Source organism: Myotis myotis, unplaced genomic scaffold (genome assembly GCF_014108235.1).
Source record: "Myotis myotis isolate mMyoMyo1 unplaced genomic scaffold, mMyoMyo1.p scaffold_m19_p_1, whole genome shotgun sequence".
In the NCBI taxonomy this organism is placed as follows: domain Eukaryota; kingdom Metazoa; phylum Chordata; class Mammalia; order Chiroptera; family Vespertilionidae; genus Myotis; species Myotis myotis.
In genome coordinates this window covers 182,295,685-182,302,063 of record NW_023416313.1, presented here as the reverse complement: position 1 = coordinate 182,302,063, position 6,379 = coordinate 182,295,685, and the positions used below count along the sequence as shown (strand labels likewise).

Sequence of the window (6,379 nt, the reverse complement as noted above, 5' to 3'; positions counted from 1 at the left end):
GACTGAATCTACTGTCTCAACCTTCACTAGGGACCACATGAGAGGAAATGAGTTTAAATGGTAATCTTTTCAGTTAAGGCCTAAGAAAGGCTTTGTGAATGGGTTTATCATTTATTATGATTATTTTTGCTATTGCTGCTTATTCCCCTATTAAAGAACAGTGTGCCGGTCTCCAGGCATTTTTGTTTAAATACCGGCGAGGGTCACAAGTGAAATGAAGTTTGGTCCTCATTTACCTCATACCAGCAGTTGGGTTGGCACGCGGCTGCAGAACTGCTGGGGCTCTTTTTATTTAATTTGGCATCCCTTCCTGAGCAGTACTGAGACTTTTACTTCAACGGCTCCACTGGGCTTTGCCATCATTTCTGTGCTGTATCAGTAAAGTCTGCAGAAGAGATGCCTAGGCAAGCCTGAGAGGCGGCTAGGAGCAGGTCTAGTTCAGGTATTTTTGCTTAAGTCAATGAAGGAATTAAACCCCCCCCCCCAATACAAATTAAATCCATTTTTAAAATACAATATTAATTTAGCAAGGAAACTGATTTGTGAGGAATAGATCATCTTAATACTGCATGTGCACGTGCGTGTGTGTATAAGTGTAAAAGTTTGTCCTTTTTGCATAATTTCTCTTGGAATAATTTTCCTAAGCGCTGAATCAGACTGTCAGGAAAAAACATAAGTGCAAATTCTTTGTGAGCCACATATTAATGATATGACTTAATCATACATCTTAACCTCTACAATCCTATTTCTTATCTGTAAACGGGGTAATAATCCGACATGTCCTAAGTATTAAAACTGATAATGCATTAACACCACTTGGACAGGGTCAGGCACATCGTAGGTGCTCCGCAAATGCCTTGTTAAAATCAGACGTGGAAAATGGAAAACATGAACACCTCTGTGAATTTTATTTCCACAGTCAGAGGTGAAAACAGTTTCACCTGGTCTGCTTTTCTGTTTTACCTTCAGATGTTGGTGATTGTAGATGGCAAAGGAAGGGAACAAAAGGAATACATTTTGATCAGAGTCAGAATTGTGAGTTTTCAGAACTGGAAGAGACCTTCGAGATGATTTGATTAAATGCTCTAAATCAGGGGTCCTCAAACTTTTTAAACAGGGGGCCAGTTCACTGTCCCTCAGACCGTTGGAGGGCCGGACTATAGTTTTAAAAAAAACTATGAACAAATTCCTATGCACACTGCACATATCTTATTTTGAAGTAAAGAAACAAAACGGGAACAAATACAATATTTGTATTTGCATGTGGCCCGCGGACCGTAGTTTGAGGACCCCTGCTCTAAATTCACAAATGAACAAAATAAGGCCCGGGGAGTGAAAATGATCATCCCAAAAATATATAGAAGTTGGTGACAGATCCAGGCTTGGAGCCCAATATAAACATAGACTTCTCTTGTAATGAGGACTGTTAATATTGTATGAGGTTATAGCGTTTGAAAAAAACCTTCCTTTGACTAACTTGAAAAATAGTTCTGTTTTTGTGGTTTGCTTATTTCTTTTCTTTTAAAAAACATTTTACTTTAATTTAATCCTTCTGGAATTTTCTTTGATATAGGATGTAAGATTTAAGTTAATCCTTTTTTCCAAATCATTAGCCAAATGACTCAGCACCATTTATCTAAAAAGTCCTCCCTTAACTACTGACTTATAGTGTCACCTTTATGACATTCTTAAAAGTTGTCTTTTATTCAAAAATCAATATCTCACTTTTTTTCCATTGACCTATTTATTTTTCTACCCATTAGACGCTATTATAATTACTGTAATTATATCACATGTTTTAGTAAGTAGTATGAAAAGTTCACCTTTATTAATCTTCAGGCAGGGGAGGGGAATGAAGCCTTTGCCCATTTGTTTTTCAAGATGATGAGCACTGGCAAGTTGAAAAGAATTAATATTCCACACAAATCAAACAAAACCCATAAGAATTTTGATTGTAATTACATTAGATATAAAGATTAATTTGTAAAGAACTGGCCTTCTTATTAGAATTATTTTTCCTTTTCAGGATTATGCTACACATATGTATTTATTCAACCATTCCTTTTTAAAATTGATTTTGAGAGAGACAGAGAAACACTAATTTATTGTTCCACTGATTTATGCATTCATTGGTTGCTTCTTGTACGGGATTGAACCTGCAACCTTGGCATATTTGATCATGCTGTAACCAAGTGAGCCATCCGGCCAGGGCTATTCAACTGTTCTTTAACGTTGCTCAGTAAATTCAAGGCTTGGCATGTAGAAGCTTTAAATGCATACAATGACAATCTAGGGAAGGGAAAATTAATTCTACCTAAAGAGATCTGGGAAGACATTTTTATGGCCCAAAAGAGGAGTTCTCTACAAATGTAGTCAAATGAGGTACATTGAAATTTCATTACTTAAATTAACTTGACACAGCCTAACTCAATTACACAGGCCCTTAACAAGTCGTTCAAAGTCATGAACCACATACACACAATAACAGTACGTTTAAATTGGATCCTGACCAGATTGGACACTATGCCTTATGTTGGAGATATGGTCCCTGCCCTCAAGGGGTTTACAATCTATTCGGGGGAAGTTTCCATCTTAAAAATACCAGCTCTAGAAAGTATATATGTTTTCACCACACGCACACTTATGTGTGCATGCGCGCGCACACACACACACACGAAAGGTAATTATGTGAGGTGACAGAGGTATTAACCTCATTGTGCTAATAATTTCACAATATATATGTGCATCTAATCATTATGTTGCACACCTAAAATTTACACAGAATTCCATGTCAACTGTACCTCAACAAAGCTGGAGGGGCACAAGTACCAGCTCCTCTTCTTGTTCTAATCCTTGAGTTAATGTTGCCTCTTACTAAGAAGTTTGATCCTTTACTTCTCTTCCCAGACCAAGGCAGAGAAATTCTCCACAAATTCCTTGGCCATTGAGGAGACAGTTCTTGACTGGGTCCCAGATCTATCCCTGGGATGCAGGTCAAATCACCATCCTCAAAGCTCCATGCAGGTGGTACAGAATAAGGGCCAAGAATGCCAACTTGGAAGTCAGACTGGCTGAACTTGAATGATGACCCTTCGACCTATAGCTCTGTGACTTTGGGCAAATTATTTAACCACTTTCACCTCAGTTTCCCCGAGTATAAAATGAAAGTAGTAACAGTACTTAACCTGCAGGGTTATGGTGAGGAGTGCACGAGATAATCTGTGCATGTTGTACTTGACACCACACCCAACACAGAGAAGTACTTGGAAGTGCTGGCTTTGACGCCACATGCAGTTTCCTGAGCAGGTGATACAGGGCAGTTTACAACGCAGCCTGGAGCCCCGGAGGCTCCACTAGGTGTCCTGCAGGTGTTCGAGGTTAGAAAATGGAGGTTGTGCGGGAATTACTTTCCCTTCTACTAAAATATAGGCCTTTCACTTGAAACTACAGGTAAAAGGAATAAACCCTGTGGGAAGATGGTGACAGGTACTTCCCCTGGGATTTTAATGCTTTAGATTAAACAATAATTCCATAATGAGAGGGTTACAGTTTTTTGAAAATCCTTTGCTGAAAGAGGCAATCCTCTTTCCCCCTAATCACCATTACATAAAACAATCCAATATTAGATATCAGTTACATCTTTAAGTGCGTGGAAGGAAGGAAGTCGAGATAACATTTTCTTGGTGGTCAGCTACCTATCTTGGGTAAGTGCCTGCTTTCACTTTACAACTTCTGATAACCTTCTGCAAAGATTGTCCCTCATAAAAGAGGTTTCTTAGGAACCTCTTAAATGAGTAGTTAGGTCCTCAGGCAGGCTTATGTGAGATATGTATAGCAGATTCTTGATTGGCATTTCATCCCACATTGTTTTGTTAAAACGTAAGAACTTTGGTTTATATCCAAGAGACTACAGTAAAATTGGTTTTGTGATGTGTTGTTTCCCTTAAAGTCACAGAATCTATCAATGATGTTAAGTGAGGACTTACTGTAAAGTTGAACCTAACCCTCAGCCAGGCATGGGGGATTAAATCTTTTGCTCTAAGTGGCTTTAGTGGCTTGGGAAACATGGGGAGATAAGGGAAGCAGGGTATCTCGCCAAGAAATCCCCCAAGAATACTTTTCATTACGGACTGGTTCCTTCCCACATCTTTTCCTATCTTTCTCTCTTTCCTCTGATGTATCCTCTTTCTTTCAGCCAGAGCTTCTCTCCTCCTCTGGGTAACACAATTCTTTAGGTAGGAAGCATAGAGTGGTGACAGGGAGATGTTCCCCTATCCCTTTCCCAACTCTGCATGTTAAACAAGATAAATAAGTACATGATCATGTGGCCAACAACATGTTGAAGTTGATTTAAAAGACCAAGGCCCCGAATCCTCTCCCCAGCCCCGGTCCCCAGCGCCCTCCCCAAACCCCTCCCCAGGGCGTCAGAGCCCAGATTCCCCTTTTAGGAGGAATGTCTCCTGCGGTCGCAGACACGTGGTAACTGCGGGGCCCAGGACAGGGTCGCAAAACCATCGTAACTGCCGGCTACTTTCTACGTTTAGGGCGGGGCTGCGTTTTACAAACCCGACCCTGATTCTTTGCGTTTTCTCTTTCGAGCCGGCCCCGAGTCATGGGTAGGTATCTCTCGGGACAACTGGCGCAAGCGCCGCAAGACCGGGGGGCAAGAGGAAGCCCTACCACAAGAAGCGAAAATATGAGCTGGGACGCCCTGCTGCCAACACTAAGATTGGACCCCGCCGCATACACACAGCCCGCGTGCGCCGCGGCAACAAGAAGTACCGGGCCCTGAGGCTGGACGTGGGCAACTTCTCCTGGGGCGCAGAGTGTTGTGCGCGCAAAATGAGGATTATTGATGTTGTCTACAACGCATCCAACAACGAGCTGGTCCGCACCAAGACCCTAGTGGAGAACTGCATCGTGCTGGTTGACAGCACACCGGACCGACAGCGATACGAGTCCCACTGCGCCCTGCCCCTGGGCCGCAAGGAGGGGGCCAAGCCGACTCCTGAAGAGGAAGAGATTTTGAACAAAAAACGATCAAAGAAAATTCAGAAGAAATACGATGAAAGGAAAAAGCATGCCAAAATCAGCAGTCTTCTCGAGGAGCAGTTCCAGCAGGGCAAGCTGCTTGCATGCATCGCTTCAAGACCAGGCCAGTGCGGCCGAGCAGAGAGCTATGTGCTCGAGGGCAAGGAGCTGGAGTTCTATCTGAGGAATAATAAAAGTGTTTATTCTAAATTAATTAATTAATTAATTAATAAAATAAAAGATAAAAGACCAAGGCCCCAAATAGGAATGTAGTCTAGTTAGTGTTATTATTAAAGAAACAAGATGTTGGCTGCAGGTGAGTGGTCTTTGTAGTAGGCCCAATGAGAAGGCCCTCCACCTACTAGACATCTCCTGGGCTTACATTACACGTTCTGATTCAGAGGCTATGCTTTTAAAGAAAGTATAGGGTGAATCACTCTCATCTCTGGATTCTTACTTCTATTCTACCAAAGAGGTTTTAAAAGGTTAGGAATGTATACTTGATTCCAAGTACAGTTTAAGGTACAATGGGTTAGAATATTGGAGAACACAGCAATAGTATTTATTCATCTCAAGTACCTCTCAGTAGATAATTAACCTGGGTCATGATAAAAACAGTTCTATTAGGCCCATTTCTCTTATGGCTAATGCTATTGTGCTACTTGCAGTAGTACTTCTCCTTTGCCTCATTTTAAACAGAACACTTACTATAATATTGCAAGTATTATCACATTTGTGGCTTTTCCATTTTCCTGCTTGCTATAGGAAAGCAACGGTAGTTAGATGAAAGCATGAAGTTTTATATTTTCACTCATGAAGATGCAATTCTTATGAAAATCTGGAGTGGCAGTCTAGATGCACCCACTTTTTTTTGCAGGTTTCATGCACCATCAACTGAGAGCAGTGGATCTGTCATCCACAGGAATACAGCGTTTTCAAGTTACTTCTCTTTTCTGACACATACTTCGCCCCACACTGGATATTTGCGTAAATGAAAGGGAGGCCTATCAGAGAGAGTTCTAATTTGGGGGTTCATGGACCCCTTTGGCAGTCTGGTGAAGCCTAAGAGCCCCTTTGCAGAATAGTGTTCTTATAAATGCATAAAATAATAAACATTGGAAACCAATTACATTATAATATAGTTCTGTCCATGGGCTCCTTGTGCCTTAAATCTATCATAGAGCTGACTCAGGCTCCTCTATCGACCTCATTTTTGGCTCATCCACGTGGAACTATGAGATTAGAAACATAACCTCTTAGTACAAAGTCAAACAAATACAAAATTCAAGTCCAAATCTCAAGTCACTGAGTGCAAAGGCACTGGATCCCACCAGGGATCCTAGTTAGC

At 41.3% G+C, this 6,379-nt stretch overlaps 1 pseudogene; it reads left to right on the top strand.

Annotated features, from left to right (window-relative positions):
- Positions 1-3,047: 3,047 nt before the first annotated feature.
- On the top strand, positions 3,048-5,988 carry LOC118677254 (annotated as a pseudogene).
- The last annotated feature ends 391 nt before the right edge of the window (positions 5,989-6,379 follow it).